The 25,583-nt window shown below is 45.7% G+C and overlaps 1 long non-coding RNA gene across 4 annotated transcripts; it reads left to right on the forward strand.

Moving 5' to 3' along the window:
- On the forward strand, positions 1-24,337 carry LOC125328074. 4 transcript variants are annotated; one of them, XR_007204528.1, is made up of 8 exons: positions 1-140; positions 507-626; positions 2,192-2,366; positions 7,322-7,445; positions 14,020-14,096; positions 16,361-16,527; positions 18,544-19,272; positions 24,165-24,337. It is a non-coding gene; the product is annotated as an uncharacterized LOC125328074 (long non-coding RNA). The 4 variants fall into 4 exon arrangements; XR_007204530.1 differs by having other exon boundaries at positions 18,544-18,816; XR_007204527.1 differs by lacking the exon at positions 24,165-24,337 and having other exon boundaries at positions 18,544-22,399.
- The last annotated feature ends 1,246 nt before the right edge of the window (positions 24,338-25,583 follow it).

The following is a 25,583-nucleotide window of genomic DNA, read 5'->3' on the forward strand; positions in this document are numbered from 1 at the left end:
ACAGAGCATCAGTTTTTTCCTTATCTCCATGGTGTCCTGAGGACTTCTTAAAAGAATGAGATCTGACTAACTTGCCCAAAGTCACAAAAGAAACTGGTGGCAGCACAGAGGATTGAATTGAGGATTTGTTGGCATGGCAAGTTGGTCACCATGAAATCCTTCTAGAGCACCTCAAATGTCACAGCAGCCCTTTGGCCTTGGGCCCTTGCCCTTGCATGGGAGGGGTTGAAGCTGTGCTGGTCTCTGGCCCTCATGGGGCTGGGTGCCCTGCCCATGATCCATACCCAGCCTTCGCCTCAGACTTAAACCAAACTTTACTTGACTCTTCTGTTGAGTTTGAAAAGTTCTGTCAACATTTTTTTCAACTTTCACATTCCTCTGCCCTCTTTGGGGTTTGACTGGAGGTAGAGGCACCAAAATACCCTGAGGAATGCTCTCTTACAGTAATTTCTGACCCTGCTGATTAACCAGTCTTTCTGATTCTGGTTAACTCTGCTCATTTACAGGGTAAAAATCCACTTGGGCAAGATTCAAACAAACATCCAGGCCAGCAGCTTCAAGTGCTCTCATTCACAAGCGATCAGTCAGAAATCTCTCTGCTGAGTTTGGTGGCACCGACATCAAAGGTACAGCGTTTTTCATTACATGACCACACTGACGTCACCATTGCAAAGCCCGATGTGGGACGGAATGAGCAGATCCTGCCAGTTTTCACTGCCTGGATTTGGCAGCACACAGAGGTTTTGTGATGAGCTCCACTGGAGGTGAGGTGATCTTGGACAGCTGTGACAACCCCTCAGTCAGATGTGGCACTCAGTAACCTGACCTCAGGGGCAGCACTGAGACTTTCTGGGAGTCCATTGCTAAACTGCCATGCTACTTAATAGCTCTGTGGTTTTTTGTTGGTTTTTTTTTTTTTTTTTTGCTTCTTCTTGCTCTTTTATCTGACAGGCAGCCTGGTTCACAGGACTGTATGCTGGGAAGATGGGCTGATATGAGTGCTTTTCCAAACATCCAATATTGTCTCTTGGGCTGTCTTTCCTATTCCAGTGCTGATCTAATACCATATGCTCCTGCAGATGCTGCTGTGGTCCTTGTCTTGCCCTGAGAATTGCCCGAGCCTTGGAGGGGCTGAGGGAGGTATGAGGGCATCAGGACCACCTAGTGCATGGGTGGCACATGTCCTTACAGCACTCAAGCATCTGAGCAACAAAATATTATGCAGGAGATAGTGAACGTTTTGCAGACAAGAAAAAAAATCAGCCAGTGACATTTCAGCTGGCCAGGATGGCTTGAGCAGCTTCCACCTGCCTAACCTTGCCATTGAGATACAACCCTCCTTGCACTGCAAGAAATTTAAGTGAGGGGCAAGAGGGAAGTGTCGGTGAACATCCTTATGTTTAACATCTGTTAATGAAAAATCATTTAATCAACTGCAAAAGCAAGAATGGTCACTGCTTCAGCTTCCCAAACTCATGAGGCCACAGCACTTCTCAGGACTGTGCTCCCTATAGGAACACACTGCCAGGATCAAAGGGCAGTTTAGTTTCAAGCAGATTATTGCTTCACAGCACAGGGGATACAAAGACTTCAGGGCTTGAGTCTGAGCTTGACAGCCTCCCATACACGTCAGGTGTCCTAGTCCAGCCCCCAGCCCTCCCTCCCTACCACAACGGTGTAAGAACAAATCAGCCAGAGTTGTTGCTTGAAGGGAGAGCTGGCTGATACCATTTTGATGGTGAAGTACATGCATCTGGATGGATGCTGTGTACAGCAGGACCCTCTGTTTCCTCAGAAAGAGATGAAAGATCAATTATGGAGCATGAAAGCAGTGATGCCTCCAGTGGCACTGAGAGAGCACTAGAATCCACAGCTCTGCCTCAGGCAAAGAACAGGCAAGTCCTTAAGGAGGCTGCTTTGCTTCCTTGTTGGTTTTTTTCCTACTTCTCGGGGCAGACAGGGTGAGGTGAGTGCCAAGATTATCATTTCCCTGGAAGCAGCAGCCACATCACCTCCACCATGCTCTGAAACCAGATGAAGATTCCAGGTCCATTGCCTGGCTGCCCTCACAGAAGATGCCTCATAGAAGCCTCATCAGCTTCTTCATCTCTCTCCATAGGAAAATCATGATGGAGCACAGCTGTTTCCTTATCTCAACTGACTTCTCTTTCTCTCTTCTCCCTCCCTGCAGCTGCCCAGGTTGTTTGTTGACACCTCCACCACAGTGTCAGTTCCAGTGGGCAGCAGAAGGGGATCTCATCTCTGAACCATGAGAGGTGGGAGTCAGCACCATTAGGAGGTGGGATTCAGCACTTTCCTTCCAGCAGGTGCCATCCAACCTTGATTTCCACCATCCAGATCTTCAGGTCAGTGCCCTGAAGCAATGTTCTTCCTTGATTCTGATACTTCTACCCAGATGATCATTTTAGCTGGTAAAGAATTTTTCTAACATGAAGAAACATATGAAGAATCAAAGACCTAGCAAACCAAAATATAACTAGTGCCCAGCTGCCTCTTTATCTGGCTGTGCTTTATTTGCACAAGCTGAAGAACTTCATGGTGCCAGGAGGGATGTGATAGAAGTTCTTTGTCTCATAAATTATTTTGGCCCAGTCTTCCCCCAGGAGTTAGAACTTGAGAGCAAGAGCTGGCAGCATGGGTTCTGCTCCCAGCTTTGGCACTGACCTGCTGCGTGACCTTGGACAACTCACTTCACCTCCCCTGAGCTTCTGTTTCCCTTCCTCTCCTTTGTCTGCCTTGTTTATTTGGACTGTCAACTCCTAGAGAAAGGAATTCAGCCTCCCTAGCTGCTTGAAGATTGCATAGCATGACAGGAGCCCAATCAGACTTGCTTCTGGGAGGTACTACAGTAAAAAAGTTCATGATGATGACTAAAAACTAGCATTTGCTAAACAATTGTATGGGAGTTTTTACTTATTAAGTGGCATACATGAACTAGCAGAACATCTCTGGCAGTTCAGAGTGCTTGTCCAGGGGCAACAACTGTTTTTGTTCCTTTTCCATGGCCACACTGAAGACCATATCTACCAGCCCCATAAATATTGACATCTTCTCCCTGTCCCAGCTGCACAGTGGGAGGAGTGGGAAGCATCTGCCAAAGAAAAGGGAATGTTTGTTAGAGGTAATGAGGAAGGCTCCTCTTGGAGTCCTCCCCCTCACAAACATCTGGACGGATACCAGTTCTTGTGAGAAAGGTTGAGAGAGCTGGGGAGGCCTCCTGGAAAGGGCAGGGAAACACTCCACTTTGGAGCCTGGTTAGCAGCAGGGGTGGAGAGAAAGGTGAGAAAAGTGGAGAAAGGTGGAGAGAGGCTGCAGGGGCTAACGCAGGCCCTGTCATCCAGAAGTCAGGGATGGAACAGACAAAACCAAGGCCACCAAAAGCCTATGGGGCAGATCATCTTTGGGTGAAACCACAAGAGCTTTGATTCCAGAATACACCTCTTTCAGGCAAGTGCTGCAGCTTTGAAATCCATGTAACTCTATGGATGGTATCAAAAGGTGTAATGAAGGATTTGCCATTGCATTTGTGACCCTTGAGGAGACTCCATGCTCACCCACTGGCTTCTACTCCACTCAGAGTCCCCCTGGCAGTGCCAGCGCTGTCCCTCAGCCAAGAGGGTGCCCTTCTCTTCCTGCTAAGTGACCCACAGCTGGTACACAAGGACATCATGATATGGCAAGAGCCACATCATTTGTGCTACACGCCACTCTACAGATATAGCTGAGGGCAAATTGTTTCTCTAACATGCCAAGGATGCTTTCAGAAAAGCTCTTACCCCAGTACCCCTTCGGCAGCAGCCCTGCAGCCTGACAAACTCCCCTGGAACGCTCGTCTGCTTTTAAAATGTCTTGAATGTATTGCATGTGTTGGCCTGTCGTTGGTTTTCTCAAGCCCCAGCGATACAGAGGGGTCTGCTGGGAACAGTGTGGAAAGCAGCTCCTTAAGTGATGCTTTCCAGTTGACAGGACTGGAGGGCAGGCACTACCTGCTGCTAGGGGAGAAAGCCAATCCAGTTGTTAATCCATCAACCAGAGGCCAGTGCAGAATTGTTCCCCCCAGTGCTGTTTTCCAGTGCTTTGTCCATTTACGTCTGTGCTGGTGGAGGTCCTTCCCCTGCCTGCCTGCCCCTGCAGGAGCATCCTTGTGGGGTGAGTTCTTCCTACCCTGGCAGTGCCTGGGAGTGCACAGAGGCTTTTTCCTGTCTCCAAATATAACAGGTGGCATAAAGAAGGCACAAACATAGGAAGGATGATCTAAAAGAATAAACTTCACATGGCCTTAATTCCCTACTCCCTACTGCAACAGGAGCTTTTGAAACTCAAAAGACAGATGAGCACACATGGAAGGGCGATGCTCATGGAGTGAGGATCTCCCTGTGCATTGCCACTGATGGTGTTTACAGATCTGTGTTGTGCCACTGCATCCAGCTTGCTGCACAGCCTGAGGCCATCACCACATGAAACAGGTGAAGGGCAGTGGCTGCATATTTAAAGGAAACATAATAAAAGAAGAAAAAATAGTCTGCTTTTCACAGCTTGCAGGTTGCTGTTAAGTAGTTACTCCTTTCCATGGCAGTCTCTGGGGCTCAGAGACCACCACAGATATGCAGTTGCCAGGGTCTGAAGGGCGAAATTCCTGTGCCTCAGTCTCCAAATTCCTCAAATAGTCCCTCCAATTTTTATGTTTTCATAAAGGCATGGCCTGCTGCCGGGTGACCTGGAAGAGGCATTGCAGTGCTTTGTCAGCACACTTGCCTCACTGCAGAAGCTAAGGACCAAGTTGTCTTATTAATCATTTAGAAAGTGGGGAGGAAAAAAAAATAAAAGGCACAGTTCTGGCTAATTGTAGGGGGGGAAAAATGAGGTCAGAGTTCATTTTTTTCTCTGCTGTCGCTTCACAGTTCACTGGCTGACAAGGAAAGCAAGATAAGAAGAGACTGGAGATAGTTCAGGGAACAACCTCCCTCTCCCAAGGAGAAGTGGGGGAGTTCAGGTTTCTGATATGGATGGAGAGGCGGCTGTGCTGGATGTTGAGCCACAGGGCTTGGTGGAGGCAATGCCTTAAGCTACTCCAAGAGGGAGCAGGGGGGTTGGCATGGTGCACACGGAGCAAGCATGTCTCATTCTTTGCCACCCCACAAACGTATGGTGCTGCTCACAGGGAAGCTGGTGCTGCTTGCAGGGAAGTCTGAGCTGAGAGGAATTGGGAGCCTTCTTCCACCAGCAGCAGGATTTCAGGCAGATACATTCAATTCAATCTAAGCCTCAGGGTTTATCCACTCTCCGTTTTTTGATTTCTTTTTAATCTGACATCTATGCAAAAGTATAGATTGGAGAGGAGAGCAGAGCCCTAGTGCTCCTTCCTGCTCTGACACTGGGCTGATGGTACAGTGAAGCCTGCCAAACCACCCTTCCCTCCTTCTGTCCCCTATGGTCACTCCCGCTACGAGCGGCAACTGCTGGAGTAACCGAGACCTCCTCAGGAGCGTGAGATCCAGAATCATTCATTTTATGGGGCCCTCCTGCGAGAGCAAGGGATTTGTTACCCTGATTCCTGCTGGGGAAGCACTCCCACAGCCACAATGTGAAACACAATACAGCACGGACTCTGACATTCAAGCTGGGTTATTTGAGGCTAGTTTGTTACACGGGGCCTCTGCAGCACAATCCCAGCAGTAATTATCCAGGCTCCTTGCACCATTCTGGCCAGTTAAATGCTAACTGTGGCTTGAAATTGCAAAGTCACTGGGAAAAGCTGATGTGCCCTGCTTGGGTTTAGGGGTATAGAGGGAGGAAGGGGGTCAGGAGAAGGAATCTCCTTCCCCTGACCACAGCGGTGGCTGTTTAGTGAAGAACCCAGTGCTGGGGACATGCTCTAGGGATGGGATGTTTGCATCTGTGAGCATGATCTGCGGACTATGGCAGGTGGCTTGGGACTTTCTTCGGCAGTGGCACTCATGGAAATTCCAGTGTTGTTGCTAGAAGTAAGCTTTCTGCTACAGAAATTGAAGTGATGCTTAAAACTCCTAAGGTCAGGCCAGGGGATCACAACAGCCTGTGCATCTCTGTCCCAGGGCTATTTAGGCTAGGGACAGTTATCTACAAGATGTTGCCTTAAGGTAGGATCAAAACTAAGGTCCTGAATGTTTTTCTTTCCTCAGCTGAGCACATGCAGAGCACGCAGGGATTGCAGGGGAAGTGTGAGGTGAGAAAGATGTTGTCAAACTCCTGTGAGAGTTAACCTTGTTCCAGAATGTCGCACAAGCCCCCACCAGCAACACTGGTGGTGTGGCAGAGCTGAAGGCTGAGCAGGCAAAAGGCAAGTGGGCCATTTGTGCCAGACCCCAGACAAACATGAATAACCTCCAGCACAGCCAGTTCCACCATGCTCCGAAACAGAAAACAACTTCTGAAAAACCTTGGAATGCTAGGACGTGTGAGAAGAAATAGTGGATAAAAAGTGCTGAACAGAGGACTATAAACATCTCCAAAGACGTCCCCCAGCCCCTCCAGACAGGCTACCCATCCCTTTCCTTCCCAGCCCTATTTTCCACTAATGCAGGATAATTCCTAATTGCTTTTGCTATGGAAGTAATATGTCAGGGTGTTTTCCTTTTTTTTTTTTTTCTGGCAGGGACAGCAATCAGGACCCTTCTGCATTTAGACATGAAGGAAGGGAAGGAAAACAGTTTTGTTTTTCAAGAAGACAGGGTCTCTTCCTCCGTTGCTCAACGGCCCGTTTGCACAAGGCTTTCTGGCCCCGTAGTAGCCTGTTTCCCTGGAGAGTACAGTCAACATGGGGAGGCAAGGCAGCGTTGGAAGGTAGCCTGAGGATAACAGGCGTTATAAAGAGGAATTTTTTTCCCTGCTGTTTTTGTTTGTTTTACCACAGAGGCTCAGAGGAGCTGGCCAAGAGCCTCACACAGCAGGTGCTGCCTGGGAATGCAAGGGGAGCAAAATTCCTACTAAATGGAAGCATTATTTGACACCACTGCCTTTCGCAATCTCTTTCTTTTGTTTCAGACAAACTCCAGGGCCTCCTGGGCTTTGTGGTCAAAGCTGAGTTGGACTCTTCTGCAGGGGAGGAAAGGGAAGTAGTAAGGGTGTCCCCAAACATGCCAAACACTTGGGTGACAGAGACCGAGCCTTCTGGAAACAATACTGCTGGGTTCCCACAGAAGTAGCAAGAGGGCCAAGAAAAAAGAAAAATCACCTTTGGCTCCCTCACAGCAGTGTTATACCTTTCTTCTTTTATCCTTTTCCTTTCTTTTTTTCCTTTTTTTTTTTTTTTTAAATGAAGGAGAGGCTGAGCCTGCACACCCATACCAACATGCTTTTGACGTTTGGAGATCTACAGGAGTGGGTTGCTACTCTGCCCAGCTTGGCTATTGTCTACCATTGCTGTTGCAAGACTGGAAGAGAGAGTAAGTGTGGTGAAAGGAAAGCAGGATAACTCCTTCCTTTACTAGAGGCTTCCCTCGTGGCTCAGTCCTTCAGCTCCTCTAATTTTCTTCTGGACTTCAGCTCCTTCCCAGTAAAACTGGCAGAAGTTTTGACCCACTTGGGGGTCATATATCAGCAGCATGGGATGTGTAACTATTTCATAAATTGATGGGTCAGTGTTAAAATACAGAAAGAAGGAAGTCAGAATTTTCCAGATATGACAGGCTTTGCCACAGACTTTACATTCTTCTATTTTTTTACAAGCAGCCAGACTACCTCTGTCCAAATGCTCTCCTCCTACCAGCAAAAATGTTTTCTCAGAGACAGACTCCTTTTTCACAGCCTTTTGGATACTCTCCATTGCCAGAATGACCCCACAGAAGTGATAGCTCATTTCCAGAAGCCTTCAAAAGGTGCAGTAGAACCATGCCTGTGTGTTCAGGTCCGTCTGTCTCATGGTTGTCCTCGAGCAAAGGGACAGTGTTCTGGTTTGCTCCACACCTTGCATGCTGGCATTGCACTCACTGATGGAGCCCTGGGGTGCTGCTCCAAGGCTGGTGCTATTAATATTAATAATTTTCTCCCCCTTCCACACCCTGGGGTTCCTGGGAGGCCAACAACCCGAGCTTGGATGCTTTTAAACAGGGCTGTGTGAGACACAGCCACATTCCTTAGCTGTAAGTCTTTAGAATCACCCACCAGCTCTCCAAAACAAGTTCAGAGCATGACTTGCATCTCACACAGATGATATGGCTCTCCAGGCCCAGAGGTAAAACCTACAATATTAGCAACACAGTGGATAGGTGGTACCAACACTCCTGCCATTAACATCACCGGCATTTCTCCCTGCCAGCATCCAGCTATTGCATTCCTCACCCCAAACAGCAGCTTTCTTGAATTTCGTGTACTGCAAGAGATGGAGAAATCCATGTGAGACAAGTATCTGATTCTTCCCAGCTCTTCCACTGCTATTTATTGAGTACATTAAAATTAATGAAAACCAAAGACATTTGAATGGAGGGCAGAAAGTCATAAAGTTCAGAAAATGAAAATTTAAATGAGCCTTTTTTCAGAAGGCCATTTGTGTATCATTAAAATTTCTGCCCACTCGGAAAGGGGAAGGAAGGATAATACTAAGAAAAACCTAAAAGCTCCTGGTGTAAATTTGCAATGGTGAGAAAAGTATGTCCTTGACAAGTAGCCAGAAGGACAAACTACTGCCATGATCAAGCTCTTCATGAACAGGAGTTCCAGTGAATGGTATAGCTACTCAAAAATAGAAGGGATGTAGAATAAGTCTGCACAAATAGTTTCAAAGATGGAAAATATGTCTTGATGGTGTGAGACACAGATCTATCTCCATCTCCATGTCAAAAGGGGATGGGGGGAGAGTAATAATGTACAACACATCTGTGCAGAGAGATGGGTGAGGTGTTCAGAAGTCCTTTGGCAAGGCTGGTCAGAGCCCTTGTTTCAGCAAGAAATGTCGGTCTGGTTTTTACATCAGCAAGTTCAATTTCTGTTCATTTTTCTAAATGAAAGTATTTTGAAAAAAAATTTTTAAACATCCCAAGTGAATTTTCTCTGTATTAGTTAAGGACAAATGATAATGCAGACAACAGCACAAAAAGTTTTTGAATAGCTAAAACTGCCGTAAAGTTGACTCACAAATACTTCTGATATATCAGCTTTTTGTCCAGATGCCAGGATTAAAAAAAAACCAACTCCAAAGTTTGAAGAATGTAGCATGCCAGGCAATGCCGCTCAGTTATGAAGCAGAGAAAAAACTCATGGCTACATGTGAAGCCAAACAAAAGCAGATTAGGAATGAGGCACATTTTTAAATTAATGTGAGCTTCGAAATCAAGTAATTTGATGAGTTTCCAGCTTCTGATGTGTTCATATTCCCGTATATTGGTATGTTCGGAGCTGGATGTTTTTCTGGAAGATGCAGCAAAGCTACTGGGCTCGGTACTGGGCTAATTGACTGCAACTGAATGGCTTTGAAATATAGGAAGTCATACCAGATGTTCTCATGGCTCCTTCTGGCCTTAAATCCTGTGAATCTATGAATGAGTTTCTGAATCTGCGAAATCCAAAGTCCTGAGAATACAAACATATGAGTAGAGTTATACTTCTGGCCTCCACATCAGAAGAAAGATATTGAATGTGCATTGTTGCGATAAATCAAAGAAGCAGCAAAATCAGAGCTGTAATAAAAGTCAACTGCAGATCTTTGTGCAGAAATTGGTCATATGTCATGTGAGGACAAGGTTTGGAGATGAGATTTCTCAACATCTGAAATGACTTCTTCTGGGAGCAGCTCCTTCCAAGCACTGTGGTGGAGATCCTCCTCCGGACTTGGTCTTCTGTGCCACACAGGAGCTTGTTTGACAAGTGACGATCAATGAGGCACTGAACGCTGCTGACCACAGTGTAATTGAGACGAGCATCCCTGCCATGAAAACCAGCAGTGAGACATTCAAGTCAAGAGAAAGGGGTTTTGTTTTGCTGGGCTTCCTTAAGGGGAAGCATGTCAAAACTGAGGAAACTGAAATCCACAGTCAGCAAGAAATCTTACTCAGCTGTGGTCTAAGCACAGTCACACCAACCATGTATCCACCCACTCCCCTGCTCTGAAAAAGGAAGAAAAGCAGCAACAACAACAAAAAATCCCAGAAGAATTAGGATACTTCTGTGTCATTTAATAACACATTTAAGTAATCTGATTCATTCTGGGAGGAAATCCTCTGTATGCCCCATAACTGGATTCAGACGACATGAGTGTGAGCCTCACCACTGAAACTCCTTCTTGTCAGGCTCTGGGCATCTCAAGTTTCCTTCCCTCACCATCTCTCTTGGCTATGCCTCTGGCTCTGGCTGGAGAAGGCATCAGAGTGGGTAGGACCCACCTGGGACATGCCTCATCAGCACAATATGCGGTGATCCCTAAGACACGTGGTTGGCCACTGTGATGCACATCTCCCTCCTTCACGCACGGAGGGTGCTGGAGCCTTGCACCATGGGCCCATTGCTTTGAAGAAAACCTTCGAGAAACAGGCACTTGGTTTGCATGAAATGCTCAGAAAAATAGCATGTGCTGCCAAAATTCTCCAGTGAAGCACCCTTATTATATAATACCAAGCTACATGTGTCGTGCAAAGTGCTGTCTGTCATTTGCAGAGGGCCCGTTGATACTCTAACATCACCACCAATGTCACGCAACACTGGGTGAAGCAACGAGCACGGCGATGTCACCAGGAAATACATAATGCCAATGACAGTGGAACTAATGTAGAGGCGATTATCCTTACATTATTCAACACTTCCAATTGCTCTCTGTTTTAAGTGGCTATATGATGTAATAATATATAAATACTGTAATGAAGGGTTTATTTATAGCCATCCTCAGTGTTACTGGTGAAAGTATTAATGCATTTTTCCCACGCTATGTTCATCGACCGCAGCTGAGCAACCCACTTTCAAGGGACTATGTCAAAAGAGTGTTTAAGCCATTCCTCAATCACAGGAACAGGTGAACAGCTAATGCAGCAAGGGAAGTAATCAGCTTTAACTATGGGAATGAAAAAAAAAACCAAAAACAAAGCCAAGAAGTGTAGGTGAAGGGAGGACATACCTCAGAAGGAAAAAGAGGGTTAAAGTGTCTCTAAAGCTGGCAACTACTTTCCAGCCTGGGGGCCAATGGACTCCATGGAGCAAAAGACACTTGCACCTAGCTCTCATTTAAGATGTGAGAACTGATGGAGGGAGTAGGGGGAGTGATCAGACCTTGGACCAAAAGCAGCTTCAAGTCTTAGAAATAGGGAGTGATGCCATTCACACTGCCAGAGTTGCTCTCGATTTCAAACAGTGTTGGCCTTAACTGAGCTTGCATTCCTGTATAATCCTCTGCATCCTTCAACTTTCCAAACCACCCTGGAGCCACCATTAGCTTCCAGATGTTTTTTCTTCCTCCCTGAGGATGGTATGGAGAGAAAAACAGCAGGTCTTGAATGGTTGAAGGTGCAGGGATTCAGAAGGACTATGTGGCTCTTGCAGAGACACACAACCCTCCCATTCCTACGCTCCATCTGCAAAGAGACTTCCCTTTCACTGTAAACACAGTAAAAATGGGAAAAAGCGGAAAGAAAAATTTTTCGTTGTGGGAGAAATGTGTGATTTCATCATTGCGAGTGTGGGTTTCTTGGGGTGTGTAGGAGAATCCACAATTACCTGGAGAGACAAAGTGGTGGAGATGGGCCTTCTGGCTCTCTGGCCTGCCTTCCTCCTGTGCTGCACCAGGTCCTGACCTACTCCTGAGCCCCTCCTGTTACTGCAGCTTCATTGCTGACCTAGGAAGAGATGCTTTTCAGAAATCCACCTGCTACCTGCATTTCCTCTTTAGGGAGGAGCTTTCCCTGTCTTTGACTTGGCTCATCATTCCTTGCAGGGTGTACTATGTATTTCCTTTAATGGCTCTTTGAGTGGTGAAAACAGGGCCAGACTTGTAGAAAAAATGTCAAAATTTCTCCACCCAAATTAGGACTTCCCCATTCATCTTTCTTAAAATTTGCCATTCCCAGAGCATGAAAATCCTGTGTATCCATGTGGGCTTTAAGTGCGAAGCAGAGCAAGAAATGGGGCAAGAAATGGAGTGACAGCAGGAGGGGATGTATCTTCCTCCACTGCATCGGCGTGCTGCCAGCAAGTGCAAGAATCTGCCTTTTTTTTCCTGTTTCACAACAGATCTGCGCTGTAAACAGTATTCATCACACGGGGAGTTCCACTTAGAAATGGGTGAATGCTAGAAAAATACTATTTACAAGTCCTCCCTCAAATAAAAACCATGAGTTTATTTTGGCACTGACAGTGATTCTCCTGGTGATTGCTTCTGGCAAGCACTCAGGCAGGTACAACAACACTTGCTGAAATACTCAGAGGAGGGGGACATGTTGCAGATACTTGTGTAAATGTCAGCTGTTGGGCAAACACTTGTGCAAATCTGTGTAGCGAGGGGTTTGCATAACTGGTTTTGATTGCTGCTTGTGGGTTCCAGCCTCCTCGAATCAAAGCGGAGAAGCTCTGCCACACGAAGGAGGTAAACAGGGACACACGCAGACACTCACCAAGAAGAGCACAAATGAAAATTAGCAAAAAAAGGCAACAACAAATAGTCTAACTGCAGTCAGGCTGCATAGTTTACAAGCAACCCAAAGACTGAGAAACGGCCAAAGAAACCATTCACGTAATAACAGCATCTCAAACACATCTGTAAAGTTCCTGTAGCATTGGCAAACAGTGGCCTAAGTTCAACAGGATTTACTTGGAGCAGTTCATGAGATTAAAATCAGGCAAGCATGCAAATATCTTACTGGAACAGGGCCAGGAGACAGGACTCCAGTTGCATGGTTAATTGAGTTTGGCAAGCAGTCGCCCAGCTATATTTCCTCCGGGATCGACATGTGGGGTGGATCGATTGATACTGGAAGAATGAAGGATGGGGACTACAGAAAAAGGAAGAGCTGACTGGGTGAGCTTGCCAAGGTGCACAAATGGGCTACTGTTCAATAGGTGGCACCTACGAGCAGGGATCCAAGGCTGGCGTCACCTTGAATTGCCCCCCAGCTCCCAAACTCTTCTCCTGATGCAGACGGAGATTTAACCATATGCTGGCTGTAACTGGTGTGTCCACATGTGAAAGCAATTGCAAGGCTGGAAGGGCTTGGGTTCTGTTTTGTTTGCGTTGTTCATTATCTACAAATGCAATTACCAAGGGATAAATTAAATTAGCTTGTATCATTATTTTGAACATCTTTTCTGGTTTGCTTTACTTCAAATTTTCTGAGAGGCCAGTGTTTGCAGTTAAAAGTACAACTTGGCAGAAGTACAATCAGGAGTGAGCAACACATACCACAAACAAAACCATTAAGACCATTTAGAAAATTTTTGCAAAAGACAATCAAATGTTACGGGACTAATTTCCCACTTGGTCACCATGATTTTATGTCAACATTAACACCATTGACTTCAGCTGAGCCCTACAGGCACAAAGCTTGTGTGATGGGGTGGGAAACTGTCCCAGTTTAGGATTATGTATATCGTATTATTTAAAAGACAAAGAGACAAATCCCAGGAGTGTGTAAGTATGCTGAAGTCTCTGAATGTAGACTTTTCCCACTGAAATCAAAAGCAGAGCATCTGTGTGCTGGGAGGAGTGGAATCAGGTGTCCTCTACCTGCCACTGGCAAGGCACGGCCATCAACAATACACTTTTTGGGGCTGGATGTAGAGGGTAAGACAGGATGGATGCTCTGGAAAATAGAGAGATGACTAAAGAGAAAGATGTGTCTTCCTCCCTGAGAACCTCCTCCCCCAAATACCTTCTTATTTCTCATTACTTCATACACTAGGATCTATTTTTAATGCTCCTCAAATCAGTAATATAATTCTTCTTTTTCTGTATGTGTATGAATATAAAGATACATAAATCCAAAGAAAGACCGAAGGTGTTTTTTTACCTGGCTGATCATTATTTTGGTTTTTTTTCATTTTTAGGTCTTTTGGAAGTGCAATTATATTAGACATGTTGAGCTGGCCACTAGGATGAGCAAAACAGTTTGGGAGAAGAAAAGGTTTGTAAATATTTCAGGATAATTACTAACAGTTAGTCCCAGAATCAGCAAAAAAAATATAAAAAAGAAGAAAAAAAAAAAGCAAAGAAAAAGAGAGAAGAGCTTTCGCCTGTTACTGATTTCCGTTTTGGTTACAGGGGCCATTGTTTGTTTTAATGACAGGAAAAGAGAGCTGTCAGAAGATATTTGCATAGTGCAAATAGGGTCACAAATCAGAGGGGCTGTGGAGATCATGAAGCAGTGAGCCGGCATCCATCGATGTGCAGCTACGAGGATGAGGTTGTTTTCTGTAGTAATGGGGAAAAGCTGATAGTTTTTCCACATGCAGTTGAGGGCTGAAGCAAATTTGGGGGAGAAAGTCCGCTGGGCTCTCATGAAGGCGTTGCTGTTTGTTTATTTTCCTAGCTGTGTGCTTAAGATGCATTCTTTGAAAATTTAGTTGATGGGTCTGTTTGTATAGACTGCAGTGCTGGTGAGTTAGACCAGGAGTTTGTGTTCATTTGGGAAAAGAGAAAGAATCCTGGCCATCAGAAATGTTTACTATATCAGGAAATGAATTCACTACTTGAGGGTTCCAATGGATATAAAACAAAAATTAAAACAAGAGCCTTGTATAAACCCACTTTGTATTGTCTCCTCCATAAACAGCCCCATACGTGACAAAGCTCAGAGTGAGTGAGAGAGGTAGTTTTATTGGGGCATGTGGAAGCGAGTTAATTGCTGTTGTTTTTTGATTTTTTTTTGCACATGTTGGTGAGTTTGAAGTGAAATCTGGTTGTCTTTTCTTTCTCCCATTCCAGGGAGAGCTGAGCCTTTGCTGAGAAATAACACTAGGCAAAATGACTTCAAGCTGTCACCATTACACAACCTAAACTTTATTTCTTCATTAATGCATTACAGAGCAAAAAAACAATGAGAGCATTCCTCTGGAATGTGTGTTTACTGAGCACAAAATGATATGTTTACTGAAATAGCAGTTGCTGCCGGGTTACCCAGTGGGAGAGAGCTTTCTCTTACCACACCGGTCCGAGATCCTGGTGTCACTCTGCTCCGCGGCCTTCGACGCCGGTGATTTCCCCCTTGCCAAGAGGGTCCTGTGGGAACAAGCAGTGGTGGTGCTGGCCAGAGCTGAGGCTTGGCATCATCCAGTGGCACCTTTCCGGTGGCTCCAGCAAGCCCTGGAGGAAAAGAGAAAAAGGAGGGGGATTTCAAGGCATCCCTTTCTGGAAAAGCATGAGTCAGAGGAGAAGGGGCTAAACCCAGGATTTCAGGGAGGGTGTCAGCACTTCTCTTGGTGTGGGAGCAGGAGAAATGCTTGGGGCAGAGGACAGGTGCCGGTGCTGTGTGGATGAAGACTCCTTCTCCAAAGTGTGGGCAGAAGTGGTGGCTGGGGACTGGCAAAGCAGCTCCTGGGTACAGCAGCCCTGGGAGGATGTGTTGCAGGAGGAATGGTGGGAGGGCAGGCAATGTCCTTTGTGGTCACAGTGAGGAAAACGTCATTCCTGATGGCCAGGATGAGATGGGCATGTTGGAAATGCCCCAAACAAAAACAGCCAGGGAAGGAAAGAAAGGGAGTCAGACAAATGCAAATAAAATCAGTGATGGAGCTTTCTTCTTTATCCCAAGAGTCAAAGCAAACCCTGTGTGTATTAGTACATGTGTACATATGCAGGTGCACACACACCCCCCCCCCCCCTATGCACCCAGTCTCTTAAATTCAAAGGTAGTTTGTTCTTTTCTCTTTATTCTACTAGGATTCAGACAGCAAAAAAACAATAATTAAGGAGCTTTTGCTCAGTACAACTGCCAAGCAGACATCAGGTTGGCTGCAGCAGTGTTTGGTGTGGATATGGCTCTCCAGTGATTCATAACCAGCCCAATCGGAACAGGGTTCATCAGTGCCCCAACCAACAAAAACACAACTGCAGTGTTTTCAGTTCTTTCCCTTCTCCTTTAAAGAGAAACACACACACACACATGCAGAGGGAAAACAGAACTAGAGAGTGCTTTCTAACCTGGTATGGCATATTACACTAATTAAGGGATGCTGTTACTCATGCATCATTCATGACCCTGCCAAAACTGGGAACAAACAGTCCCTACAATCTTGATAGAATTGTCTGAGCTGAACTTTACAGAGTTTTCCAATCTGAAAAAGCCCAAATAGGAAACGTTCTTCCCCACTGCAAATTCCTGCAACTGGCAGCATACCGGCCAGTTTCCTTACCTTGATCTGCTTCTTTATTGATATTTGTGTCCAGCAGTGACTGCAGGGCAGATGAAGGGGTCTGCAAATGTCATGTGCTGTCGTCTTTCCACTGAGTTGCAGCAGAGACCTTAGAGGCTCCATGTTGAGTCAGCTTCCCCCATGGTGGCAAAGTCCCTGGAAACGAGGAGAAGGTTGAACCTGGACATCGCCTCTGCCCTGGAGGTAAAAGCATCTCCTTGCTGAGAGGGCCTTTGTTCTGGTTACTGTGGTGTTCAGGCTTTTTTAGTGTTGTTTGGCACCCCAAGGACAGGAGGCACTGCTGCCAGGAGAGCCAGAGGCATCGTACCTGCCCCCAACCCTTCTTGGAGAGGTGTGAAGGAGAACTGGAGAAATCATAGAATTGTTATGGTTGGGAAAGACCTTTAAGATCATCAAATCCAACTATCAAGTCCTTCAAGGTGTCTCCAGCCGTGGCTGAGAGGGGCCAGGAGAGTGTGCTATTTGTATACATGCCTTGAATGCATCTCGGCACCACACTGAGAAGGATTGACAGGAGCTGCAGAAAGGCTGAGTAAAATTTTCCGAAATACCTAAGTGATGTGGAAGCCTCCTGTCCTATTTTTAAAATGTGACTGAAGCACGTGAGACTCAGAGCCTTAAAGGTACCTCTGCAGATAGCTCCTGTGGAGCTGAGCACCTAAAAGAGCACCTCCATCCCACTGCCCTGGTGATCCATCCTGCCCAGTCTGGGGTCCTCTCCCCTCTCAGTCACATCATTTCAGACCCTCACACCCAACAGGAGGTCACCTCTTCTCCAAGTCCTGCAGGGACCTGCACAGACCTCTCTGTCTGTCCCACAGCAGAGATCTCCTCTCTTTCCTTCCACTAGTCCCACCAGAGATGCATTGTACTTGGGTTTTGCTTCCAGCCATGCTGCCCTGGTTTTTGTTTTTCTCTCCTTCTTTCCTTTGCTCTTCCAGAAGCCCCTGTCGGGTGGTAATTCCTCTCCAGCCCAGCCAACTTCCAGCTGGGGCCCGACCCTCCCAGCTGCTGTGTGCAGGCACATTGCTCACAGCAGAACACCAAGATAGGCAGCAAGGTGACTTCAGCTGTGTCTTTTCCTGCTGGCCAGTGGGGTCTCTGAGCTCCAGCCCGGATGGCTTGGCCCAAAATATCTCAGGCTGCTTCCTCAGCAATGAAATGTCTCCTATTTATTGCTGCTGATTATTGCTAATGACAAAGGCAGGTGGCTGGGGACAGCAAAAGGAGAATGGCAAGGCTCAGAGAGATGGGAGAAGATAAAAAGGTCAAAAAGCAGTTATTTTAGCAGCCAGCTTTGTGCAATTTTGGAAGCAGAGGACTGTTTGCATTAGATGTAGAAAGCACAGGTTTTAGCTGCAACAGCAGACTCTTCCCACTCCATGTTTTTGCAAAACTTTCTGCCTATTTGTAGCACCTCCTGCTGTATTGCTCACACCAGGCCTCCTTGCTCAAGAAATATACTGGAGCCATACGTCGGAGCCGTATGTCTCATCGGCATAGTGAGACTTGAGCAGAATCTATTGCCAGAGGCAGAAATACTCTCATGGATGCAGCCAGTAGAATAGGTGGAAATTTTCCAAATTTCTTTTTGCAGAGGGAATATTTATCCCCATGAAAAATGTGGAGGGACTGAAGGGAAGGCTTAATAATGACTTTTATGGCATGCCCTTTCCCATTTCTAACTTCTTTTAATTGTCTTTTCTATCTTAAAATGCCCTTGTGGAGCCCCTACTCTCTCACTGATGTCAAGGCAGGAACAGTGAGGAAAGAAATATTGTCACCCAAGCTGCGGTGCTGAAAGCTCCTTCTTGTCAGCACTGATACAAATAACCATATAGATACCAGGACGTGCTCCTAAAGTTTCTGCCATTGCGCAAGGGCCCTTCTGGCCTCTCAGCTGCTGCTGCAGTGCAGTGCTCTTGACTTTCCTTTCTCTCCCGAGAAAATCCTTTCCCTATGGACCAGGAGATGGCATGGAGGCTTTACAATGGTGCTGCCGTCGGTGAGGATGGAGTGAGAGAGAGGTAGGTAGGAGAAGATGAGAGTTTGCAGAACACCAGCAAAAGGCAGGCTGGGTGCTGGGAACTTGGACACTTCAGCTGGCACTCAGCAGGAGTGCCCTCCAAACACAATCTCTACAGTGTGAATTCACTTAACCTTTAAATGACAGAATGTCTATTTTGCTTTACCTTGAAGCTGCATGATGCTGGGAGACCCATTGATGATTTGAACTGGTTTCTCTGCACCCAGTCACCTGCTGAACCCTGGGGACCACCGCACACCCCTCAGGAACCATCAGTTACATCCCTTCTGGTGTGACGCAGCACTGGCCCTCACACCAGGGAGCTGCGGCCATGTGGAAGCCACGACTGCTCAGATGAAGGACTCTGATAAATATTCACCCTCCCACTTCCCTGCTGCATGGACCAGATAGCTGCAAGCCAAGGCCATTACTCAGCGTATCATCAGGTGTGTAGCTGTGTCCTAAGCACTCCAAATTGGCAGGGAGATGACTGTTGGAAGGAAGCTGAAGCCAAAGGGGCTGTGGAATCTGGCCAAATCTGCTGTCGATTTTAAAGCTGATTCCGCTGTTCCTCCCGTGGAGCAAAACAACCATATTTTTCATTTTGCAAAGGACAAAGCTCAACAGGGCTTTACTTTTTTTTTTCTTTTTTCTTCTTTTTTGGCTTTTTTTTTAGTTGTGCTTGCTAGGAATTTATTGAACGCTGTTACATTATTCTTCTTGCTGTCAGGAAACAGGCTGACTGCCCTCCCAAAGTTTGGCTACTGAGAAACTAGGCTGCATGGGGCTTTTTGGCCACTGGTGAGGCTACTGTCTTAGATGGTTGCCTATGAATGTCCTTCAAACACTTGGCATTGAAGAGCTTTGGTGTCAGCCTCTGGAAGTTCCCCTATCAGTGCGAGGTGAGTGGGTAGCACAGCTTTTGGGCCCGAAGAGAGCAAAAGCCTACTACCATAAAATCTGTAGCACAGCATCTGGTTTGGTTTATACTCTGTGTGCTGCATTTCAACCTCAGAGAATGGCCTTGAGCTGTCTGGGATGTGTGCTGCCTGGGCCAGGGCTGTTGGGGAAGGTGCCCCATTCCTCAGCATCTGCAGCTCGTCCCACAGGCTGAGAAATGCATAGTCCTCCGGTGGAAAATTTTTTAAGCTGAACCTTCCTTCCCTATTCCTTCAGTGGAAAGTATGGGAAGAAAAAGCCAGCAGTATTTTCTTGGGATGGGGATGAGCAGCAGAAACAGGTTGCGAGAAGAGACAGTAGCACAAACAAGAGCAGCAAATTGCGTTCTTCTTATACTCCCTCCTCCTAGTTGTCCATCATGGTTTTGAGCCTGATCCACCCACCTCCAAATACTACAAAAATTTGGTGCTTGGCCACCTGCCAGCCATCCTCTTTCTGTGCTGGAGTGGGTCTCATTCAGGGGAAAATTCCCCTGCCCTGGAGAAACCGGAACGAGAAGCAGTTTCCCTGGGTTTGTTCCATTATTCATTGTTATCCTCCCCTCGGGCCGCCCTGAACAATTTCCTTCCCCTCCCCTCCATGTACACCCTTCAAATGGTTTTAGAATATGGCACTGAAAAATAAAGTTTAAAAAAAAACGCCAAATACCCAAGGCATTGAAAACATTCAAATATATTGCTCAGCTCTTTCCTCCCCGCACCATTGTCTTAGGAGGGCTGGCACAGGACCAGACTTCTTTCTTATTACCAATCTTAACTATTCCACTGGGCATCGAAAAATAAAGCCCTATAAAAGTCACTAATTAAATAAGTTCTCCCATCTGACCTAATACAAGCAACATGGGAGGTTGCATGAATTTTTTTTTTTTTTTTAGACTTTTTTTTTCTTTTTCCCTCCTTTTTGTAGAGCCCACTTTTCTGATGGGGATTCGTTGTTTTTCTGGTAGGGGAGAGGGATTTCAAGGTCACAGAATGAATAAATGATGATGATGCGTGGCCACAGGGAGAAGAAAGCACAGCAAGCACGCGACAAGGATGGCAGCAGCTGAGGTGCTTCCTGCCTGCCCGGTCCCTTCTAGCTGGGACAGGGCTGCAGTTGTCCCTCCCTGTGGCTGCTGAGTGTGTGCTTGGCCTCCCTGCTTTTGTTTGCCATGGTGGCTGCTTGTTTTTTTAATTATCATTATTATTTTCTTCTCTCACGACTCAAGAGTGGATGATTATCTCATCTGAGTGTCCTCCACCCCAAGGCTCTGTGGGGCTCCTTGTCTCTGGGCCTTGTGGGATGTGAGCTTGCCCCAAAGCAAGTGAAACAGAAAATTAACAGTGGTATTTCCTGTTATTCTTGGGAATTTTAGATGGATTCGTGAAGATGGATACTCGCCACGGTCAGCCATGGCGGTTCCAGTGCTGTGTGCCCATGCTCGCTCTTTCTCTCTGCACTTCAGGCATAAGCCCACAAGTGAGATGAGTTGGGCAGCTCCAGCTCGCTGCCCACTGTCAGGGCTGTATGGGGCAGTGCTCTTTCCTTTTCTCCTGACTCACTTGCTAATGAGCTCTCCTCTTGTGAGAGCATCCTGAGGTTTTCTAATAACAGGAAGTGGTGCGCTGCCTGCCCCGGGGTCCAGCCGCATGCGGGAAGAGGTGTGGCTGCCTCCAATTTCGAGGAACACCAGTGTCATGACCTGCCTCAATCTCAGCGCGCTTTCCCCTTGGTATCCGCCTTGCTGTCTCCCAGCACTATTACCCTTTGTTTCACTTACTACCTGAGTAACCCAAGGGAGTGCAACCAGGATCAGCCCTGCCGAAACAGACATCCTTGGGGGACAGGGTTGCAGCTGATGAAAAGTGGCAGGCAGGCATAGGGATGCAGAGTCCAGGGAAATGTACAAATGTGCATTTCTGCTGTGGCTGCCCTGGTTCAGGTTGCCAAAGGTCCTGAAGTCTTCAGTGAAATGGGTGCTGCAGGGTTTGAAGATCATCAGAGAATTTCCCAAATCTCTTTCCCTTTTTTAGTGCAGGATCTCTGGCAGTGTAGGGTCTTGTCCTTTAATGAAGTGATGGATGGGATCTGCCCAGCCAGACAAGCTCTTCATCTGGAGAGCCAGGCAACACAGATCCCTGGGGACGCCTCCCAACAGTCCTGATTTAGCTTATTCTAGGCCATGCAGAGAATTATTAGCTGCAGGAGTCTGCCTCTCTCCTCTCCTCGTTGAGACTACTTTTCCTGTTTTAGCTTAGCGCTTTGCTTTGCCCCCACACAAGCTATTTATTCTATAGCTTTTACACTATAAAATCTAGGAAAAATAAACAGCAGCTGAGAGGGAGCTGTGGCTATCAGGGAGGGCAGGGGTGTGTGCATGGAGCTGGGAGATGGTGGTGGGAGCTTCCCCTAATGCTGCCTCATGGAGTATGATCCCTGAGCCAGGGCCATGGGGAAGCCATGCGGCATCTGCCCAGCTTTATTCCTGTGGCTGTCATGGTTAATCACAGCTGCTCGTTTTGAGCCCAAGGTAGCAAAACAAACCAGATCCACCTCATGGAGCCAGCAGGCTCATTGCTTAACCCATGGAAAGACTTCACATGATTTTTCTGTGACCAGTCACTTCAAATCTTCCGTGAAATGCCCCCTGGACATTAAAATTACACGAATATTCCTGTGTACTCATTTATTAATGAGAGGCCCGTGGAAATGACAAACCCTAAACAAATGCAGGAGGCTGTTCATAGAACAATTATATTTGCTTTGCACCAGCTTGCGGCCTGGAAAAAAACATCCCTGAATTTGGATCATGTCAATCTAGTCATGAGACAAATATGTTGTGTGACTTGGCTTAAGTGCTGGGGCTCTCCACTGGCTTTCCGAGGGCTGGTGATCGCTTTTGGGACTCAGCAAGTTCCAATTCAGTTGACACTTCACACAAGTTGCATTATTTTTCTGTGCACCATCTGTAATCTCAAAAGGCTTCCTGCCTCATGAGTCTTGTGCCGAATATGTGGTGGAAAAGTACCAAAGATACCTGCCCAGGCGTCTTAGGAGATGATTTCCAGAAACGAAAAGCAAATAAGCTGCAGACCTAATGCCAGGGTAAGGACAGCACGGAGCAAGCTCATTGCCAAGCTTAGTAAGACATACTGCTAAAGGCATTAGGAGGATCTACTTGGTGTCTTACCCGGCAACTCAAGAGGGAAACCCCGCAAATTTCCATGTTCTTCTCTATGAAGAACATGAGACATGTGCACTGTCACCAATTTGTTGCCTCAGGAAAGTTGATTGGGAGAGAGGGCAAGTCTTGGGTACAGAGAGGAGCAGTCCTCCATCAATAGCAATGATCACTGAATATTTAATATGATGCCCAGCATCATAGCACACCTCAAGTGGAAAGATCTGTGGACTTGGCCTCCTCTCAGGTGACTTTCTCTTGACAGCTGAGGACTCTTGTTGCCATCTTACATTGTGACGTTCCCTAGCAATACCTGTGTTCCTGCAGGCTACCCAGAGGGGATGACTTTTATTTTTCCGTGGGTTAAGGCTGACAGCAAGAATGGTTTAGAGGCTGTTTAGAGAAGTTTAGAGGCTGCTCTGGGAAAAGGAGGAGTCAAGTCACATTGCTTCTCTGGCCAAGAAAGGCCATGGATAAAAGATAATAATTTACTCTTCTGCAGGTGCTTGCTTTGGGAGGCACTGCCTGTCTCCTGCAAGTCCTTGTGCTTCACGGTCAGTGCAGTTCAAGCTGAAAGCTTTTTTGGTGGGAGAACCTAGCGCTGGGTGGGGTGGTAGGAATTAAGTGTTCTGCAGGGCAGAAGAGGGCTGCAGGGCTTTTGGTAAGTAAATAAATTGTCTGTTATTGAGCAGTAAAGAAAATTATAATTGCCACAAGGCTTTTTCTGCAGGAAAACGTTGTCAGCTCATGATGGACGGCCAGGTTTAAGGCGACAGGGAAACTAAGTGGATCATAAATATATTCTAGCTTACCCTCCAACAACAAACCTCCAGAAACAGCTTTTGGGTGGTTGGTGCTTAGGGACTTTAAAAGACAAAATAACTGAGATATCTCCTACAGAAGGCATGCAAATGAATCAAACTGTATTACAGTTGTGTAAAGATCTCCACAGAGAGTACAGAATACGGGGTATTTTCTGGTATTCATGCATAGCTTAAATACATCAGTTCAACTGTGTAGTTGCATCCAAGTAAATCTATAATCAAAGGCTAGGTAAAAAGGGCTTGTCTTTCTTCTTTTTTTTTTTTTTTTAATTCTTCAATGGAAATACCCCCATATTTCTAGCTTGTTAGGACACAGTCAAGAAGGGAATAACCCATTACACACTTCATTATTTTCCAGATAGCAGAGGAAGTCTCCTAGGAGTATTTGAAATGTAAAGGGTTGTATAATATCTAAAATCAAATTACATGAATTTTGATAAAGTGTCAGTATTTGCAACTGGTAATGCTAATGCTGATTTTTGGGGAGCCACTACTCAATCTGCATCTCAGTAGTAAATGAGATGAGGATTGCCTTATAAGCAGCTGCTCTTTTCATTTTCTAAATAATACTACAAAATATGGTATAGATTGATACCTCCTTTTTACCTTTCCTTATTTGCAAATCAAAGCTTCAGAATTATCCCTGATATTTTGCAACATCAGCCTCTGAGATACAGAAATGTTGAAGCAAATCCCTGCATGCAAGCAGCATTCGATGGGCTAAAATATTCTTTATGATAGTCTTAAAACCAGAATTACCCAGTGCAGTACATGCTGAAATTTACAATGGTGCATTAAAGCTATGACAAACAACCTCTGACAAATAATTTGGTCATAACTCTTATTTCAGTACACATCATGGTGAAGCAGTGCAAGTGGAAAAGGATGCTGTTGGGCAGCAGTGGACACCAGTTTTCAGTGCCAGACTCCAGATTTCACTTTCAACAAGCCAAATGATCTTAACCTACTTTATTATTTTTTCTGAAAAAAAAAAGAAAAAAGAAAAAAGAAAAAAGAAAAAAGAAAAAAGAAAAAAGAAAAAAGAAAAAAGAAAAAAGAAAAAAGTCCTGTTCATTTTTTTTTCAGGAACTCTCTATTTTATAGTATGTTTGAAACTTGAGAAGAGACTGGATTTGCTTTGTCTCCATAAGAACTACTTCACTCTGATAGATTTAGTGGAGAATGTGTCTGTGCTCCATGAATCTTCCCTTAAGAAATAGCTGAATGTATTGTTTCCAAACACTAATTCTCTCAACTTCTTAAAATCCCTTGGCACTTATTATATTCATTCCTCGCAAGCAGTAGTGAAAACAAATGTTCTTTGTGTAAACAGATTTTGACAGAATGTGGGAAACTTAAATAAATATGGTTATAATATGGTATAAAAATCAACTTCAAATTTGAAGCGAACTGAAAGTGCATGGGTAAAGAGCCTTGTCACTCATCTTCAAAAAATATCCAAGCTCAAATATATCCTGAGATGCATTAAAACAGGTAAATATCAGCTCTGAGGCTCCCAACTGCGTCATATGTTTGAAGACACGAGAACTGTGTAAATATACAATGTTAAGTAAAACTGTTGCTCCAAAATGTCCTTTCACGTAGAACATGCTCTCGTATGTGTTATTCTGCTCCAAGAAAAATGAGCATCCTACCAGTGGTGTTTTCCTCAGCTGGCCAGAGGTGTGGGGCGTAGCTCTTCCTTTGGGGTGGGCAATGATGTCATAGGACTGATGGAAACTAAGGATATTTTGAAACATTTACATGGCTTATTTAAGTTAGGAGGAAAAAAAAGAAAAAGGTACCTGCTCCAGAAAGCACACTGGCCACAAAGACTTTCTATGAGATTGGATACCCTGGGTGGTTTTCTGAGGCATGAGGCCAAAGGCCAAAAGAGCAAAGCCACCCAAAAAGTGTCATAATTACCCTTTGGGGCAATGGCTGCGTGAAATGGAACTTATGAATAAAGACAAGGAAAACCCATTAAGTAATATTATTGACATGTGTCTGACATCGCCAATAGCCAATCAGCACTTGCCACTTGTGCTCTGGATTTCTGAAATCATTTCTTAATGGAATAAGGGGGTTTCAACTCATAATGTCTTTCTACAGATGCTAGAGGATGCAGGTTTGCCAGCTATTCTCGTTCCCAGCCTGCATGCTGTTAATAAATTCAAAGTTTAGTTGAAGCAGAGTAGTAGTCCTTTGTCACATCAGTATTGCGAACAACTTTCAGCTTCATGTAGTAACATAAAATTGCCATATATCA

Source organism: Corvus hawaiiensis, chromosome 6 (assembly GCF_020740725.1).
Source record: "Corvus hawaiiensis isolate bCorHaw1 chromosome 6, bCorHaw1.pri.cur, whole genome shotgun sequence".
NCBI classification, from domain to species: domain Eukaryota; kingdom Metazoa; phylum Chordata; class Aves; order Passeriformes; family Corvidae; genus Corvus; species Corvus hawaiiensis.